The 21,000-nt window shown below is 42.3% G+C and overlaps 1 protein-coding gene across 3 annotated transcripts in view; it reads right to left on the bottom strand.

The window, feature by feature from the left end:
* The window catches only part of LOC126278253 (protein mothers against dpp-like), a 128,654-nt gene that overhangs the window by 31,339 nt on the left and 76,315 nt on the right, over positions 1–21,000 (bottom strand). The gene's annotated exons all lie outside the window — the stretch shown is intronic.

Raw genomic sequence — 21,000 nt, 5'->3', positions numbered from 1 at the left:
AATATGTTGACTTGCAGGGGGAAGAAAGTCATGTGAGTGCTATGACTGTGCCATGGATTTGTTCATATGCCTTCCCTACAAATGAGATCTAATTTGTTTTACGATATAGGTTGTAAGGTGTATGAGGAATGAAGTAGTGAATTCCGAGTCTGAAAGACTTGGGAGAGTAAGAGGTTTAATACCAGAAGACCATAGGCATGGGAAGTGTTGGTGTATATAGGGAAGTTATGCCAACAGTGATGATTAGAGGTCCAGAAAGTAAAGGGGTGGGGACGGTGGGAAGTCTGTGAAATTAGCAGTTGGTATCTTTGATGTGAGAGACTAGATTTCGGACAGTTGGTTGGAAGTGTTGGTCAATGAGAGCAGAAATACTTTCAGCAAGAGTACAATAACCAGCCAGCAAACCACACAATAACCCTGGGTTCAGTGTGGGGTGGTGATGAGGTGGGGTGGACTGCTGTGGCCTTCTGTGTTGTTGTAAACTACTGAGGGCAATGGCAGGATGGAGCCTCTACATTGTTTCTAGGCCCATGGTTCAATACACAATACGCTTTCGGTAACCTACTGTAGCCACACGCTCCACCCAACTGTTTTGGCCCCCCCCCCCCCCCTGCCCTGTCACCTGCCAATCTTTTCCCCTTCTCTATCCCTCTTAGCTCTGCTCCCTGTTTTTCTCCCTCTGTTCTTCTCCCTCAGCCACACAACACTGTGCCTGAGAGCCTTGTCCCATTTTCTGTGTGCTCCAGTACACTACACCGATCACTGATTCATCTTCCCCACCTGTCCCTCCGATTCCTCTCCTTGCCCACACCACTCCAGATTGTTGCTCCTGCTAAATGCGTTTCTGTTGTATCCTGGCCATAACAGCCAGCGATGGCAGTTGTGTTTGTGTGTGTGTGTGTGTGTGTGTGTGTGTGTGTGTGTGTGTTGTGCTGTCTGGTGTAAATGTATGGGTCCTTTTTTTTTATTTTTTTAAGGAGGCTTTGACTGTAGGCTTACATGTTGCAGTCTTTTCGTCATGGCTGTCTGCAACTCAATGTGTCATTTTTATGGTGAGTAGCAATATATCCTTTTCATAACATTGTTGACATGCGAACCTGGACTTTCCATTGTCAGAAATTACAGAAAATTTAATTAATTGTAATGTTTTGTATGGGCACAAGTTGGAAGAAGGTGTGATATAAAAACAAGAATCAGTACCTGGTACGTCAGGACACTGCTACAAGCACGAAAAGTAGAATACTTTAAAGGAAGGATGAAAAAGAATAATACAGGCCTAGAAGGAATTGCTAAGTTAAGATGGAATGGACATCGAAAATTGTTGTGTTATGAGTATTCAGGATGACAAATAAAAGGAAGAAATGATGTAGGAGCGATTATCACAAGGAAAACAGTTACGTGTGTGGAAAATGTAAGTGTGCAAACAAAAGAGTATTGGCTTGGAATACAAAAATATATATTAATTATACAAGTGTATATGTAAATTCCAGAACATGACGACCAGATTGTACAAGAAAAGGCAAGAACCATAAAAGAACTATTATCTATTACATACATTTAAACTAAATTTCAAACAATTATCGACAGAAATTAACATATTTACAATACTATAATGCAAAGAATTTTAAACAATCTCTTTCCCTATATTACTTCACCATCTGTTAAAAAATTGTATAGAAGTTTATACACCTTACATCTTGGGTTGCTGCATGAGTTTTAACTTCTGCCAGTAAAGAATTTCCAGAGGACATAAGAGTGTGTGTGTTTGGGAAGGGGGGGGGGGGGGGGCGGCACGCTCTCGCATGTGCATGTTTGGAGCTTGCATGTGCTCAACACCGAGGTTATCAGCACCCTTACACATATTAAAAGAAATTAATTTGGAGAAAATGACTAAAATTGTTGTCTTACAGTGAAGAGAAAGCATATAAAATGACAAGCATTCACTCACTCTTACCCCACTTGGATTCACTCACACAATCACTCATCTCAGACGAGTTAAGACAATGGAGAAAGAGTGAAAAGTGTGACACATGGGATATTTTTTTCCTTTTTTATTTTTTTCGTTTGTGTGTGTGTGTGTGGTTTTAGTTCGCGCAACTAAAGTGGTCATTAGCGCCCAGACTAAATTATGAATGCACTGCGAGGCACAATGTTAAAGCAGCAACTAAAAAGGACAACACAATAAAAGGAACATTAACAGGCAAGGGATTAAAAGAAAACAGCATAATCAAATGTCCTTAGACAGGTTTGTCAAGTGGATAAAACGAAGAACACAAGCAGCTAAAATTTCATCCAGAGTACATGGCAGGCCAAGATCAATGCGCAGTGTATTAAAATTTGAACAGGACATTAAAATGTGGCGTAATGTCAGCAATTGCCCACATGGGCAGAACGGTGCTGGCACAGCCGTCAGCAGTTGGCGGTGGCTTGATCCGGCAGTGTCCAATCCGTAACCAGGCCAAAATGAGCTACTCCCACCGAGAAGGGCATGAAGAGGTCATCTAAGCCATGGGAAGAGGTTTCAAGGCCTGAAGCTTGTTTTCAGTAAGTGCAGACCAATCAGCATGCCACAGTGATAAAAGGCACTGACAAATGACCCTGCTAAAATCAGATGAAGGCACACAACAAGAAGCTGTCCAAGACTGGAGGACCGCAGCCTTGGCCGTGGCATCTGCAGCTTCGTTCTCAGGGATACCGACATGGCCAGGATCCCACATAAGGGTAACTGGAGAACCATCGTCCGCCAGCTGCTGAAGAGAGCGTTGGATCCGGTGCACGAAAGGGTGAACCGGATATGGATCACTGAGGCTCTGGATGGTGCTCAGGGAATCAGAGCAGATGACATAAGCAGATTGTCGGTGGTGGCAGATGTAAAGAACAGCCTGATAGAGGGCAAACAGCTCAGCTGTGAAGACCGAACAATGCCCCGACAATAAAAGAACACCCGACACCGTCATTGGTCTTACAGCCATCTGTATAAATGAAGGTCATATTAATGAACTTCGAACGAAGTTCGACAAACCGCGTGTGGTATACCGAAGCTGGGGTAACCTCCTTTGGGAGCAAGCCAAGGTCAAGGTGAACGCGAACCTGAGCCTGGAGTCAAGGTGGCGTTTGGCTCTCACCCACTCTAAAGGTTGCAGGAAGCGGAAAATCAAGTTGGTGAAGGAGGCAATGAAAGTGAACTCCTGTATTGACGGTCGAGAGAGTTGTCAAAAAAGGAATGATAATACGGGTGGTCGGGCATTGATAATAGCCAACAGGCATACCAACAAAGCAGTATATCGCACTGGTAGGTTAGTGGCAATTCACCGGCTTCAGCATGAAGACTCTCGACGGGACGCAAGACGTAACCCCCGATGTTGTATAGAGTCAAGGCAGCGTGAGATGGACGGCCATGCAGAGGAGTACACGAAGCTCCCATAATCCAGCTTTGAGCGGACGATCGACTGATATAGGCGAAGCAGGACGTTTCAATCCGCTCCCCATGATGTACCGCTAAGAACACGGAGTACATTTAGGGAACAGGTACAACGGGCAGCCAAATATGACACATGTGGAGACCAGCTAAGTTTCTGTCAAATGTAAGACCTAAAAATTTTGTTGTCTCCACGAATGGGAGAGTAATGGGACCGAGATGTAAAGACGGTGGGAGAAACTCTTTGTAGTGCCAGAAATTAATACAGACCGTCTTCTCGGCAGAAAAACGGAAGCCATTGGCGACACTCCAGGAGTAAAGATGGTCAAGACAACGCTGAAGACAGCGCTCCAGGAAACATGTACGCTGCGCGCTGCATATTATGGTAAAATCATCCACAAAAAGAGAGCCTGATACATAAGCTGGGAGGCAATCCATTATTGGATTGATCGCTATGGCGAAGAGAGCGACGGTCAAAACTGAGCCCTGTGGCACCCCATTCTCCTGGCGAAAGGCATTGGACAGGACAGAACCCACATGTACCCTGAACTTTCGATCCATTAAAAATGCACGAATAAAAAGAGGGAGGCATGGTGCGGAGAATGCCCGCCCTCCAACAGGTGTTGTAAACCTTCTCCAAATCAAAGAACACAGCCACTGACTGGCACTTCCGCAAGGAGTTATTCATGATGAAGGTCGACAAGGTAACCAGATGGTCAACAGCAGAGTGGTGCCTACGAAATATACATTGTACATTGGTAAGTAGGTGTCGAGATTCGAGCAGCCAAACCAAACGAGAGTTAACAATTCATTCCATCATCTTACAGACACAGCTGGAAAGGGAAATGAGTCAATAACTGGAAGGAAAGTGCTTGTCCTTCCCCGGCTTAGGACTCGGGACAACAATAGATTCGTGCCAGCATGTGGGAACATGACCCTCAATCCAGATGCGATTATAAGTACGAAGAAGAAAACCTTTACCCACAGGAGAAAGTGCACCATCGAGTTCCCACATGGTGAATGATGCATTATAACTTTCATGATTCGAGGAGCGGAAGTTAGGTGGCCATGCCTCCTCTGCCTGTTTTTGGAGGAGGAAGGCAGGGTGGTAATGAGCGGAACTCTAAACCTCTGCGAAAAATCAGCCGAAGGCATTGGAGACATCCTCAGGGGCCACAAGGACATCATTCGCGACCGTCAAGCCAGAAACTGATGAGTGGACCTTAGTGCCAGATAGCCGGCACGGGCTACCCCAGACAAGAGGAGGAGGAGTAAAACTGTTGAAGGAGATTGTGAGAGCAGCCCAGCTGGCTATCTTGCTTTCTTTAATAACACGACGACACCGCGCACGTAATCGTTTATAATTAATAAAATTCACCATCGTAAGGTGGCATTTAAAGGTGCATAAAGCACGTCGACGAGCACGTATAGTGTCTCTACATGTTGCAGTACACCAGGGGACCGGTACGTGACATGGAGAAGAAGTAGTATGAGGGATGGAAGATTCAGCAGCAGTGAGAATGACTTCCGTGAGGTGTGCGACCTGACTATCGCAGCTTGCGAAGTTTTGATCCTGAAATGTCGCCCTGGAAGAGAAGAGGCCCCAGTCTGCTTTGGAGATGTTCCGACAAGTTGAGCATGGAGATGGGGTATGATGCAGGAGATGGATAACACAAGGCAAGTGGTCGCTCGAATACGTATCAGAAAGAACGTACCACTCAAACCGACATGCAAGTAGGGGCACCAGTATTGAGGCAGACAAGATTGAGGTGGTTGAAATGGTCTGATAACAGGGAGCCTCTCGGGCAGGATGCTGGAGAGCCCCAAAGGGGATGGTGGGTATTGAAGTCTCCAGTCAACAAAAATGGTGCAGGTAGCTGAGCAATAATTTGCATCATGTCTGCCCTGGTAACGGCAGACGAAGATGGAGTGTAAACAGTACAAATGGAAAATGTGAAAGTGGGGAGAGTAATTCGGATGGCAACTGCCTGTTGATTGGTGTGCAATGTGATGGGATCGTAGTAGATATCATCCTGGACCAGCAACATAACCCCTCCATGAGCCGGAATACCTGCCACAGGGGGTAGGTCAAAATGCACAGATATATAGTGTGCCAAGTCAATACAATCGCATGGGCGTAGCTTCATTTCCTGGAGAGCTACTACGAGCGGACAATGCAAGTGTAGCAGCAACTTTAAGTCCTCTCGGTTGGAGCGAATGTTGCGAATATTCCAATGAAGAAGTGCCATCGTGAGAAGAAAAAGAAAAACAAGAACCAAGTAGGGGTCACCATCAAGGTCGCTGAGGGCCTGGCTTCGAGCGAGCACTTTCTCTTTGACCCGAATTTCCTGTATACAGCATTCATCCTTGTAGATGGGACAGTCGCGAGAGGACGCTGCATGGTCACCCTGACAGTTCACACAATGAGGAGACGGAGGTGGACAGTCACCCTCATGGGTGCCCCTGCCACAAGTGACGCGTTTGGCCGCATTAGAACAAGACTGGCGGGTGTGGTTAAAACGCTGACACTGGTAGCAGCGTGTAGGTGTCGGGACATAGGGGCGAACAGAAATAACCTCATATGGGATTAAAACAGAAGTAAAACCATGAAACAACTAAAAGAAAGGTACAGGGAAATGTGACTGGCTGACCACTTACCAAAAAATTGGGCGAGTAATAAGCTAGACAAATCACAGAACCTTAAGACTCTCATTACATTCGTTCAAATGTTACTTAAAATAGAGGGCAGATCTAATGGGCCCTGCCCTCTGGTCAGAAAATAAAACACAGTGTCATAAAATATGGTGTACACTAATCTGTACAGCACAAGCACTGCACTCTCAACGGAGCAAGAAGTCATGCGTCATTAGGCTATGGCCTATGCAAAGAGGACCTCGTCCTGTCATTGTGGCTGGCGGACTGTGTTGTGACCTTTACTAAATGGAGTTGACTGTCTGGCATTTTCAGCCACTCATCCTCTCATTGACACAAGATTTTGTACCTCAACAGTAAGGCTATTGCACACATGGGGATGGCACCCTGAAGTAACTGAGGATCACAACATGCCTCCTTGGCTGCTAGATCTGCCCTATCATTCCCCACAATAGCAATGTGTCCTGGCTCTCAGCAAAAAGATACCTCCTTTCCCATCTGTTGTAGTTGGATGGTGTCCTGTATATTCTGGACTACTTTATTTGCTGGTTAAAAGTGTTTAGAGAGTGAAGGCACTTACAGAATTAGAAGAGGCAAGGCCTATCTCGTCTGCTCCAGTACCTGCAAGATCACATATATTTCTGCATCAAAGACAGTAAAGTCTTGAGGCAGTTAGACCTTGAGAACATAATCAGGGAAAACAACAGAGCAAACAATGGAGCCCCCCGTTTCAATCCATCCGTAAAGACAGCAATAGAGTTACGGTACTCATTCAAAAAAAGTGATAAAATAGTGTGTTAAAAACAGAAGCAGGAGTGCAATCTCTCCTGTACTCCACCAAATCTAAAAATTACTCTGGGCCTCAGTGGAACCAGGAAACCAGATGGCTAACACCCTGGTTTTGGGGTTTTATTTGCTCCACTCCAAGTGACTCCAGCACGTCACATGCAGATCCCAAATGGCCTTGTTGCTCATGGATGATTGGAGAAATGGCATTCCAGAGGTGGACGAGCAATATTATGGCACACAGGTGAATTCAGAGCTGCAAGGAACTTACTTGCCTCAGGGAGCATGAGTAGTTGCCATCAGATTGTAAGTGACTGTTCACCAGCCTCAGCACAGAGACTGAGTGACGGGCTGGTCCTCTAAGCACCTGTGGCCAGCCTAATCCCCTCATTGAGGACAGCGTCAATGATCTTCAAATAAGAAGGCCTCGCCGATCCATACACCATGCAACCATATCTGTCCACAAATGAACAAAAGCCGTACAAAAACAGAGCAGATATGCCCTGTCAGCCCACAATATTCAGTGTTTTCTGGGCCCTGGCTTTCAAGTCCCTTCGGTGTGGCAACCGTGAAAATTTGGAGTTAACATTGAGTACCAGAAACCTCACTGATTCTCCAAAATGTACAATGGTGTCCCTCATACACACATCAGGCAAATTAAAAATATGCAACTGACAGCTCACAGTTGCAACACTGGAGGAGGAACAGGAAACAGCAAAATTGTCCACAAATAAGGAGCACTTACAGGACTTCTTACCATACATGTGATGCTCTTTATGGGTATGGCACAGAGGGTAATGCTTAAAACATTGCTCAATACAATCAGACAGCACATCATCAACTCAACACCAAAAAAAGTGCTCTGACACGAAGGACCACATGGAAAAGGTCACAAAAACCTCACTGATGGAGTTGTATGAGAATAATGCACCTCCAAGTAGTGTCGTATGCCTTACTGACATCAAAGAATATTTGAGACAGTGATATTTATTTGGAAAACCTGCTGAATAGCCGCTCTACTATGGCCAGGTTGTCGACAGTGGAGCGAAATTTCTGGAATCCTCACTGAGACAGGCTAAGAAGCTGAGACCAGGCGATGGTTAACCATGTGCTCCAGGGTCTTTCCCACACAGCTCATTAAGGCGACCTTCCGGTAGCTACTGGGACACGGGCAGTCCTTTCCTGGTTTGACAAGAGGTATTAGGACTGCCTCTCTCCAAGAGTTGGACCTGTCTGCCATATAAGATCAAAACGTTTGAGGTGGTTTCCTCTTATGCTGCTGGCAAATATCAAAGAATATAGTACCGTGTTCGGTTACAAAAAAGGAAGGTGATGTCCATACAGAAGAACGTGGCCGGCAGACGCACTATCAGCAGGGCATGTATGGAAAGAGCGATAGTGATGGGGCTACTGGCAGGCGCTGTAGGGGAAATGCCGAGCACTGGATGGGAAGTGATATTTTTAACTGAATCTTATGCTCACATTTTTTTGTAAATACTAAGTAGAGCCCATCCACATCCACAATTGCATGGTTACCATTCAAAAAAGATAGTCACTTCTGCTTTGGTTATTATCTAAGACAAATTCTGCTGAAAATGCAGAAAATTATTTTCTCCTGACTTATTAACCATTTGTAACTTTCAGAGAAGTGTCACGAGTGGAAAATTTTGAGTAAAGCCTACACATTTCTTTGCTGCCATGTTAAAACTTGGTTATTTTGTGAAAGAACAGCAGACTTTACACTGTGTCATCTCACTTACGTGTTTTGCAGGTGCAATTACGAAAGAATTCTGAAACAGTAGTTTATTAAGTGAGGAACTGAGGAAAAATAAGGTCAGTAGTTTATGAAAAACCACATCCTTAGTACAAACTAAACACGTGATGTCTTCACTTAGGTTGTCCCAAGAGCTATAGCTTCACCAGGTATCGATGGCCCTTAAAAATTACATTCTTTAATTGAAAAAGTCTGTAGTTGGTGGAATAACATGGTAGATAATGAAGTTTTCCATCATAATCATATGGCAAAATACTCTCATCTTTGGTTGCTATCATTTACCAAAATCTCATTTCGATATTTCACACTTTTTATTAAATCTGTGGACTGTTGTGAATATTTCACTCTGGCTTTATTGCAGGTACAGCGCAACTGCAAATAAGTATGCTATGCTAGATCAGTTTTCTCAAGCTTGGTGACAGATCAGAGGTCTCCACCCAAGTTTAAAGAAAAATTCAGTACGATAGTTAAATTTGATGTTCAGCAACATGTTATGTAATATGCACCAAACACAAAATCATACTGATGCCTACTTTTCACTGCAAACTTTTCGAATTTCGTGTTGTCTTACTTCCACGTTAAAATCACAGTAACTGTCACCATTAACGGTATGGCTGGCACATCATCATCATCATCATCATCATCATCATCATCATCATGAACCTGACCTATAAAACTGTAAGTAATGCAATAATGAACTTTTTTTTACTGAGTAGTTCCTGCAAAACCATTTGGGAAAGATTGCAGGGCATGCGCCTTGATTCTGTCATCACTGACTGGCCGAAAGGTGGCTTCTCCTTCTGAAAAAGCAAATGGACTAGCCAAGCCCTTTGGACTAAAATTGATCACTGTGCATCAGACACCGTATCCTGCACGGACTAGTGATGACTTTAGTAACCTCTGTTTTCATAGAAGCAAATGATGTAGTGAATGTGGGAGGATGTATGGCCTTATAGCTCTTCTTGGCCTCACCATATAGGATGCATTTCGGTGTCTTAAATTCCTGCACCTTCCTTTCTTCAAGAAAGACACTGCAATTCCTACTCCTCGCAGCGTCATCCCCAGAGCAATTTACACGCTTCGGAAGAGAGGAGCAACCAACTCTGTCATGGGCAGCTTTGCAATATTTGCCACGAGTGGCTTCACCCTCACATCCTAGGGTGGTGTGCCCAAACAACTAGCATTGAAAATACTTGCTACAGGATAGGCTAGGAGCCGAGTACCAGGTCACAAGCATTGTGAAACCTAGTGCTAAGCTTAGGCAGGTTACAGAAAACCAAGAGGCCTTGTGCAAAGATTTTGATGGTGAGGACTGTGTTCTTATAGTAGGAGGAGCAGCAAACAGCCTGGCTAGGAATTCGGACTATAGTATTAGGTGTGACCTGGATGTAATAGGAGCAGCAACAGATTGCACTCGTGTGGTGGGGTTTGCGGATGTTTTGCAGTGCCATGACCAGCCCTGGATTAATACTGCTGTCAACCGTATTAACAGAGAGCTTGGGGGGGGGGGGGGGGGGGTACTGTTGGTAGAAACTAAATTTCATATCTGTGCTGTGCCTGTTGATGCAATTGGGAGGGGGGTTACACTAGGCATGGCCTGCACCTGAATAGGAGGGGGAAGGATAGATTAGTTGATCTTCTTGCAGAAAATATAGTGAGGGGGCCCACATGCACACAAGACAAAATACCTATGATTACTGGAGTCTGAGGGACACTTTTTTTTTTTTTTTTTTTTAGGGTAGAGCCTGGTTGCAGACAGAGAGTACTGAAAGAGATTAAAACAGAACAGAGCCATAATGTCTGTAGCAGTACCCAAAGAAATAAAATTTGTGTGTTTCATCAGAACATTTAGAGGATTGAAAAATAAGATAGGCGAGCTTCTTGTATAGGAGGTAAATACTGAAGGTATAGATGTTTTGCATCTCTCTGAACACCATGTAACTGCTGAGATGGAGAAGTTAAATTTAAGGGAGTACAGATTATCATTTTATTCATGTAGAGTCAACATGAAAAAAGGAGTTCCTACTTATATAAAAACTGGACACAAAGTCAAAAATATTGAAACAAATAGTTTTTGTGTAGATCAGATCCTTGAAGCATGTGCTTGTGAGTGCTACTGCAATATACTACTGAAGTAATTGTAACATTCTACAGATACACTCAAGGTAACTTTCAGCTATTCATGAAAAATCTAGAGGCATTATTGAGCTACCTGTCAGACAAAAAGAAGCAGTTTGTGGTTTGTGGTCATTTTAATTTTCTTAAAAGATACAGATAGGAAGAATGAGCTAGAATATTTATTTGGTTGTTTCAATCTAGTATCTGTTGTAAATTTTCCAACTCATGTGCAGCAGGATAGTAGGTCACTTACCAATAAAATTTTCACAGACAGTGCTCTGGCAGAAACAATTAATGTGTAGTTTTTAATGGGCTATCTGATAATGATGCACAATTAATGGAAATAATGAATATAGCACCTTACAGACTTCACACAGGTTCATACAAGGCAGGGAGGCTTATTGATGCGTACAGGGTACAGAGTTTTAAGAGCAGCCTAGAAGAGATAGAATGGGATGAAGTATTACACAGAAAATGATGCTGGTGCCACATTCAATTTATTCCACCGTAAATTTATCTTTTCTGAAACGTTATCCAATAAAGCCATTACAAAGTCAAGTAAGCCATGGATTACTAAGGAAATTAAGATATTGAGTAAGAGGAAGGGGGGAAATATATGTACAGGCCAGAATAAGTCAGGATCTGACGTTACTTAATTACTACAAAAGATACTGTAATATTTTAAGGAAACTCATTAAGAAGTTGAAAAGCTTGTGTTTTCTGACAGAAATTAATAATACGGATAATAAGATTAAAACTATATGGAATAGTGTCAAACGGCTGGCGGGGCACCCTGACAGTGCACAGCATATCATAGCAATAAAGCTAAATGATGATGTGAGTGATAATTCACAAGTTGCAAATATTTTTAACAATCACTTTCTGAACATAGCAGCAAAAATAGGATTAAAGGATTCAGCTGAAGAAGCAAAAAAGTATGTTAAAAATGTCATTCCCCAGGACTTCAGGCCTTTAGAAATAGCACCAACATCCCCCACTGAAATTAAGAGAGTTATAAATATACTGAAAAACAAGAGCTCATGTGGTGTTGATGGAGTCTATTAGTAATTTGAAGTGTTGTTCTAATTTAATAAGTGGAATCCTAAGTGATATATGTAATGCTTTGCTGGCACCGGAAATTTTTGCAGACAGATTGAAATACGCAATTGTCAAACATCTTCATAAGAAAAGGGACAAGAGTGACTTAAATAATTATAGACCAATCTCATTGCTGACTTCATTTTCTAAAATATTTGAAAAAAGTTATGTATTCAACAGTAGTTTCACATTTAAGTTAAAATAATTTACTCAGCATGTCACACTTCAGATTCCAGAAGGGTTACTTGACTGAGAATGCTACCCATCAATAAGTACAAGTCCTAAATAACAAATTCTTGCCATTTGGTATTTTTTGTGATCTTTCCAATGCATTAGAAAAACTCAGGTTTGTGGAATTGAAGGCTATACACAAAACTGGTCTGAATCATACTTAACGAATACAAAGCAAAGAGGTGTGCTAAATAACACAAATAATGTTGGGAGGTGGTAAATTCTAGTGAATGCGGAGTTATCACGAAGGGAGTACCACAGGGTTCAATTTTGGGTCCTCCGCTGTTCCTTATTCATGTGAATGACCTCTCACTTAACATTCAGCAAACACACCTACTACTTTTTGCAGATGACACAAGTGTTATCCCATTCCAGAACAAGCAGCTGAACATATTGTTAAGGATGTCATTCAAAGAATTATTATGTGGTTCTCAGAAAATGGACTCTCCATTAATTTTGGAAAAAAAGTAAAAATAAACTAATAATAATAATAAAAAATGTCCAGTTCTGTAAACCGAATAGAGTCATACCGACAATTGATGTAGCATATGACCAGGGTCTCAATTAACAGGGTAGATTTCTCCAAATTTTTCGGTGTTCACATTGATGACAACTTGAACTGGAAGAAGCAGATTACTGAGCCTCTCAAACAATAAGTTCAGCTTCGTTCGCTCTTCATATAATCGCTAGTCTTTGTAATAAACAGATCAGCCTCCTAATATACTTTGCATATTTCCACTCAATAATGTCTTATGGAACAGTTTTCTGGCGTAATTCACCACTTACACATGAAGTACTGATTTCACAAAAGAGAGTAGTAAGAATAATTAGTGGTGTTCACCCAAGGATGTCCTGTAGGCACCTATTCAAGGAGTTAGGTATTTTAACTGCATTGTCAGAGTAATTACATTCGCTAATGAAATTCAATTCATTATAAACAATCCATCTCAATTTGTGAAGAACAGTGATGTTCATGCGTACAACACTAGAGGGAAAAATGACCTTTCCTACCCATTATGGAAGCTGTCAGTTGCTCAAAAGGGAGTACATTATTCAGCAACAAAAATTTTTGATCATTTGGACTAACAACATAAAGTGTCTGGCTGGTAGCAGATTTAAGTTTTGAATCTAACTTAAAATCATTTCTTTTGGACAACTCCTTCTATTCCATGGACAAGTTTCTGTTTCAGAACTGGTAAAGAAAAAAAATTTACCTCTAAATGCAGTTGCATGTGTAGAACTTAAAATTTCAGTAATATTAATATAGCAATATTGGTGTGTGTGTGTGTGTGTGTGTGTGTGTGTGTGTGTGTGTGTGTGTGTGTGTGTGTGTGTGTATATATCTTGTAATCTGATTATATTCTGCACATCAATGATCCCTTCTTGCGCCCACTCATCCTTCAGTTTTTCCTTGGGTATGTCGATCAGACCTCTCCAGGTCACACAACACCTCGGCTATAGTTCAAAGTGTTGTGGAGTTCTGTTTCTATGGTATATTCCCCAAGGCCCTTAGTTTTGCAGAGGCTTGTCACCTGCTGGGAACTGAAAGTTTAACACAACAGCATCCCATGACGCAATCGTTTGATTAGAGGACATGCAATGCCCTCTAAACCTTTCTGAATATAATTAGGCGAAACCTTCTCACAGCTGCCCTCTTTCTGCTTCACAATCAAAAACACATTAAGTCCAGGTATATACTGAAGAAGTTTGCATAATCCCCGAGTCAAGAGGACTGGCTACATAAGCCCTCTTCTTAGATTGTGCATTAGTACCTACCAGCGAACACCCCCGTCCATTTTCCACTGGGAAGAGGAGGAGATAATTTTGAGGGTTCCATTTCATTTCAGCCCGACAAGAAGCTAGGGAAATAAAGAGTCCACTAAGACAGGGCCCAACTAAGGTACGGTAGGTTCTCCTGAGGTTGCTTGCTAATAACTATTCCACCTTAACAGCAATACATCTCATTGGCATGCAGCACACCTTGAGATTGAGGGGTGTTTTATACAAGTTTCTACCAGCCTTGCAAACCAGGCACTCAAGCCAAGATCCCCATTCTCTGTGATACACAACACTCCACCACCACGCTGCACAGTTGTCCCTTAAGTGTGCCCAGAGCTTACGGTGACAGTGGACTGGCGGCACTTAGCAGCAATCAACTCAGGAGTCCTGGGTTCGTCAAGCCCGTAACAAGCAAACAAATGTTGAGCCCTTGAGGGGAGGACATTAAACACTGTGTTAGTTTCGTAGTTTCTTTATGCCTTCTGTTGCAGCCAAAGAAAATAAGATTGACGTCTTTCTCACTGCCACACTCATGTAAAAACGACATGGTAATCTTGAGGCAATAGAAATGCTGCCAGAATCTCCCATGACTGATTCAAAGTCATGCCACTGTCACTTGAAACTTTAGTTTCTACTATATCTGCAATTTTGATACCAAGTACATGATGAGAGATTAAGTACCATTGCAGCATAGTGTCTCCCTTGAATTTCATACGACTGTAGGATATTTTTGCTCGATGGGAATGTGGCTGGGAAAAGGAATGACAGAAGTGAATAGCTTATTGGCTTCTGCAGAGAAAGGCAGCTAGTAGTGACAAACAGATTGTTAAAAAATCACAGTACGAGGATCTACACTTGGAAATCACCAAGAGATAAATGAAGAAACCCAACTGATTTTATACTGGTCGAAGAAAGGAACAGAAATAGAATCAAGTAGCTGCACACATAAGCAGGAGCAGATATTAATAGCAGTCACAACTTGCTAAAGGCATAAATAGAAATGAAAATGAAAAATATCTGAAGAAGGCTGCTGAACTGGGACATAGAGAAGGTGGAATCAGGAAAATAAAAAAAATAGAGGAATGCTATTGCTTGAACACATTACAAGACAAAGAACCACCCAATAATTCTGCAAGTATTGGAATAGGATGAAGAAAATAATTATAAAAGCAGGGCAAAAAGTATAGGATATGTATATGAAAAAAGGGCTAAAAAGCCATGAGTTACACAAGACAACAACGAAGATGCAAGAATGACATACCACAGGCTGAATAACAAACTGTGTAAAGAAACAGAGCAGACTAGGAAAAAAATAGCTAAAAGTGGAGTGCAACTCAAGTGAAAAACTGGAGAAGAACATGGATTCAAAACAGACCATGAATTACTACTATGAAATTCTCAGCAAAGACAAAAATATAGTGTACAAAGTTTGGAAAGATGTCTTCCAGAGTTGGGGAAACTATTTATAAGAACTACATAACACAGATCAAAAACCCACAATTTGGGAACTTGAATCCTTGAATAGGGTGGTCGATTATGAGAAAGGACCACCAATCGTAATGGAAGAAGTAAAAGTGCAATCTGCAATGTGGATGGGAAAGCAGTAAGTAGATACATATACAACACCAGGAAAAATTGAAGTTATGTAACAAAATATATGATAGAAGCTAATGGCCAGAATGCTGACAACAGTAACGATTATAATACCAAAGAAATGGGGAACCAAGAAATGTAGTGGGCTCAGAACAATTACTCTCTTTTCACATGCAGCCAAAGTTATAATGAAAATTATGAATAAAAGACTGGAAAAGATAATGGAGGAGAATTTAAGTGAAGAGTTATTTGTTTTTAGACACACAAAGAGTTCAATAGGACTCTTGTAAATTTTGAGACAAGGTGTTATTGAGAAGTGAAGAGAACTACATATGTGCTTTATAGAGCAGGAAAAGGTGTTTGGTAATGTAGGTCAATGTCCAGGAAGGTGGCATGTTGGATTGAGGAAGAGCACACCTCTCAGATTGCTTCGTCCACATCTCTGACCATACCAAACCCACTAATCTCCAACAGTACGTGAATTTTGGCAATAAAAAATCACTCTTCTATAGCCTGGCCACCCACAGATGGCATACCTGCAGTGACTAGAGCTGCGTAGACCAGTTTGCTGAAGGCCTCACAAACACCTCTCCAAAACTAATCTGCAAACAGATTTCTTGTGCCATATTTTAACACAAACCTAATCCTTCTACAACCCCCCGAGAACCAGCTACGAAGGAACACCCCCCTTTAACCCAATATTGCCCTGGGTTGGAATAGAAAACCATTTGCCAGCATTCTGATTGTCTCTCGTCATGCCCTGAAATTAGGGACATCCTACCAAAGACCTTCCCACCCTTCCTAAACTGGTGTTCCATCACCAAATCAATTTACAAAACACCCTCGTCCATTCCTATGCCACTCCCATTCCCAATCTCTTGCCATGGCCATCATATCCATGTCGGAGGCCCAGGTGCAAGACCTGCTCAGTTCACCCATCCAGCACATCCTATTCCAGTCCTGTCAAATGCTCACTCTACCCCATCAGATGCAGGGCTACCTGTGGAAGTAGCCATGTCATATACCTACTCTGCTGCAATCACTCCACAGTTTCTATGTCGGTATGACAACCAACCAGCTGTTCGTGAGAATGAATGGCTGCTGCCAACCTTTGGCCAAAAAGAAAGCTGACCAGAAAGCGGCACAACATGTGGTGTGTGTGTGTGTGTGTGTGTGTGTGTGTGTGTGTGTGTGTGTGTGTGCTACTCTGAAAGTAGCAAATTGCATTTGGTCAGTGAATGCCTTTACTTCTCAAGTATTTACATTCCATCAGAATTTTCCCACTGTTAAGAATAAATCGGATGGAGAGAGTGAAAAGAGAGGAAGTACTGAGCAGAGGAACAGAGTGAAGACAATTAAAGAATGTAATACAAGGAAGGAAAAGAAACTGGACTCAAAGAATGATGGGCTTATAAGAAAGGTGTTAGTGGGGTATGTGGAAGGGAACAGGAGCAGCGGAAGAACAGATCCAGAATGAGGTGCTGAACAGCAGCACATACAGCAACATTAAGAAGTAAGCAATGGATTGCAAGAAATGGAGATGCAAAGAACCTGCTAACACTGCAGAAAACGATGATGAACATGACGACGATGATGATGTTGATGATGCTGTTGTTGCTAATGCTGCTGCTGATGATGACAAATATACCACTGACACTACCTCCCTTTATATTAACATCCCTCAGCTTACGGCCTATTCTCTGTTGAACACTATCTTCCCCAATGCCCGATGGATTCCAAGCCTACCACCTCCTTCCAAGTACATCCTCAGCCATAATTACTTCTCCTTTGAAGGCATCACCTACAAACAAATCAAGGATACACTGATTGGCACCAGCATTGCACCACCCTGTGACAACCTACTCATGAGCAACCTACAGGAATCCTTCCTACCCACCCAGAATCCCAAACTCCTCAGCTGGTTCAGATTCATTGATGGCATCTTTGTGATCTGGACTGATTACTCGAGAACCTCATCTCCTTATTCCCCATTTGCTTCATCTGGTCCTCCTCATTGCAAGTCACCTTCCTCAATGTTTACCTTTACCTAAAAAATAGCTACTTCAGTATCTCTGTCCATATCAAACCAATCAGACACCAGAAACATCTCCATTTCAACACCTGCACCCACTCCATAACCAAAAGTCCCTTCCATACAGCCTAGCCACTCACTTCCATACAGCCTAGCCACTCATGGCCATCCCATCTGTAATGACAAGCAGTCTCTCTCTAAATATACCAAGGTTCTCACTGAGGTCTTCATAGCGCGTAATTACCCTCCCAACATGTACAGAAACAGATCTTCTATGCCTTCTCTCTCTCCAGTCACCCACCGTCCAGCCACAGAGGAGCATTCCCTCATGACTCAGTACCACTCAGGACTGGGGCAACTGAATTACATTTTCCGTCAGGGTTTAGACTATCCTCCATTGTGCCCTGAAATAACAAATGTCCTACTCACTATCCTACCCACCTCTCTCACAGGGTATTCCACAGTCCACTGAACCTACACAATATCCTCATCCGTCTCTACACAATCCCTGCTCCCAATCCATTGCCTCATGGCTCTTATCCACGTAATAGATCTAGATGCAAGACCTATCCCATACACCCTCTCACCACCATAGATCGGTCACAATCATCATCTATCACATCAAAGGCAGAGCTACCTGTCAAACAACTCATGTGATCTACAAGCTAAGCTTCAACCTCTGTGCTTCATTCTACTTGGGCATGACAATCAACGAGATGTCTGCCTGCATACATGGCCACTAACGAACTGTGGCCAAGAAACAGCTGGACCACCCAGTTGCTGAGCACACTGTCCAAAACAACACTCTTCATTTTAATGACTGCTTCACAGTCTGTGCCCTCCAGATTCTTTCTACCAACACCAGCTTTCCTGAACTGTGCAGGTAGGAACTCTCCCAGCAACATATCCTGTGTTCCTGTAAATTTGCTGACCTCAACCTTCATTAGCCATTGCTTGTCACCCACCTATCCCCTTGCCTGTTCTCACTCAGCACTACACATTCTCCTCCTCCAGGAGCACACCTAATTCCACATGCGCACCTACAGTCTTTTTAATTCTCCCCTTATCCCCCACCCTCCACTAACCTCACAACTGCACTAGCCGCCCTTCTCTCTCTTCACCCCAACTGCACTATCCCTCCTCCTCCCAACACCAACCTCCCCCCCCCTCCCCTCCCCTCCCCTCCCCTTACCGCTTTTCCATCATATGCAGTTGTTCATAGTCTGGCCTCAACAGCCAGAGACACTGGTCTCGCGTGCACTAGCATGTGCGTGTGTAACTATTTCATGTTTAGTAGTCTTTCTGTTGTGTCTTTCTTGGGTGGTGGTGGCGGTGGTGGTGATTGGATTGTGGGGCGCTCAACTGTGCAGTTATCAGCACCTGTACAAATTTCCAATCTTTACTCAGTCTAATCTCGTCACTTTCAAGAATGTGATGAAATGATGAGGACAACACAAACAGCAAGTCATCTCAAGGCAAGTGAAAATCCCTGACCCCGCTGGGAATCGAACACAGGACCCCGGCCTGACTTGGAGTGAACATCTCCACTACATGGTGCGTAGCAATCTGATCTTTTCATAATACTGCCAAAATGTTATCCATGACTTAAATAATGAGAAATAGCACCTGACATTTATTTTTCCATGTTTAGCACAACATGTTTTGAGAATGTTTTCTCATTTTCAAGTGCATTTGTTCACATAAATATTTTTGCAACATTTGCATTTGTGATTTTCTACCTCTCTTGCATTTTAATTGTGTTTTTGAAGTTATACTGTAATTCGAAAATCAAATGTTGTTATATGCTAATACTAGACTTACAAGGGAACCTCCCCATTGCACCCCTCTCAGATTTAGTTTTAAGTTGGCACAGTGGATAGGCCTTGAAAAACTGAACGCAGATCAATCAAGAAAACAGAAAGAAGTTGTGTGGAACTATGAAAAAAATAAGCAAAATATACAAACTGAGTACTCCATGCTCAAGATAGGCAACATCAAGGATAGTGTAAGCTCAGGAGCACCGTGGTCCCGTGGTTAGCGTGAGCAGCTGCGAAACGAGAGGTCCTTGGTTCAAGTCTTCCCTCGAGTTTTTTATTTTCAGACAATTATTATCTGTCCATCCGTCTGTCCGACGCGAGGTAACTGCGCCATAGTATGGGGACGCTACACCTAAACAAACTGTTGCATTCATTTGTTGCAGTTTATGTGACAAACTCTTATGTTTTCATAACTTTTTAGGGAGTGATTATCACATCCACAAGAAAACCTAAATTGGGCAAGGTAGAAGAATCTTTTTACCCATTCGCCAAGTGTACAAGTTAGGTGGGTCGACAACATATTCCTATCATGTGATGCATATGCGTCACCAGTGTCGTATAGAATATATCATACGTGTTTTCCTGTGGAGGAATCAGTTGACCTATGACTTTGCGATCAAAAGTTTTCGGTTCCCATTGGAGAGGCACGTCCTTTCGTCTACTAATCGCACAATTTTGCAGTGCGGTCGCAAAACACAGACACTAAACTTATTACAGTGAACAGAGAAGTCAATGAACGAACGGACAGATCATCACTTTGCGAAAATAAAGAAAGTAAACTTTTCACTCAAGGGAAGACTTGAACCAAGGACCTCTCGCTCCACAGTTGCTCACTAACCATGGGACCACGGCACTCGTGAGCTCACACTGTCCTTGATGTTGCCTATCTTGTGCATGGACTACTCAGTTTGTATACTTTGCTTATTTTTTCATAGTTCCACACAACTTCTTCCTTTTTTTTTAAAATTGATCTGTGTTCAGTTTTTCAAGGCCTATCCACTGTGCCAATTTATAACTAAATCTGAGGGGGATGAGATGGGGAGGTTCCCCTGTTATTATTTTTGTTTGTCTACTTGTGACTATTGTGTCTCCTCCATTACACAGAATATCAGAAAATCATACATAGGTAAATCACCACTTGCACTCTTTGTTTTTGTTACCAAAATGTGCTACATATATACTATGTTACTACCTTTTCACAAAGAGTTTACACAGTCAGAAATGTCACATTTTCTGTTGATTACATTAAATATGTTGTTTTTTGGAAGATAGTTTTGAAAAATATGATGATTCTGAAGAACTTTATTGGTGATAATGTTTTGGAGAGTGGACATGAAGTGGGAGATGAAAAACAAAAATGCGTAGAAAAATTATATAAACCAATTTTAAGAAGGAAGGGTGGGAGCTGTGCTTATCTCAAGAGAAAATGTCAACAACAATTAATGAAAAATGTCATATACAAGATATCAATAACATCAACAACAAGGACGAGTAAAACAGTTACATTCAACCATATTGAGATTTGCAATTAAACTTAGTTGTTTTATATGTGGATTGGTGGTAATTCTGCAGGTGCTGAATGATAAAAACTTATGACTCAAAACTAAATGCTAATTCACGCAAAACATACAAATGTCAGGCACGTCAGCAACATTTTATACAGCAGCTTCTTGGCACATGCCAAAGATATGCGACCACAAGT

The sequence above is a fragment of the Schistocerca gregaria genome, chromosome 6 (genome assembly GCF_023897955.1).
Source record: "Schistocerca gregaria isolate iqSchGreg1 chromosome 6, iqSchGreg1.2, whole genome shotgun sequence".
Lineage (NCBI taxonomy): Eukaryota > Metazoa > Arthropoda > Insecta > Orthoptera > Acrididae > Schistocerca > Schistocerca gregaria.
This window is presented reverse-complemented; position numbering and strand designations above follow the sequence as displayed.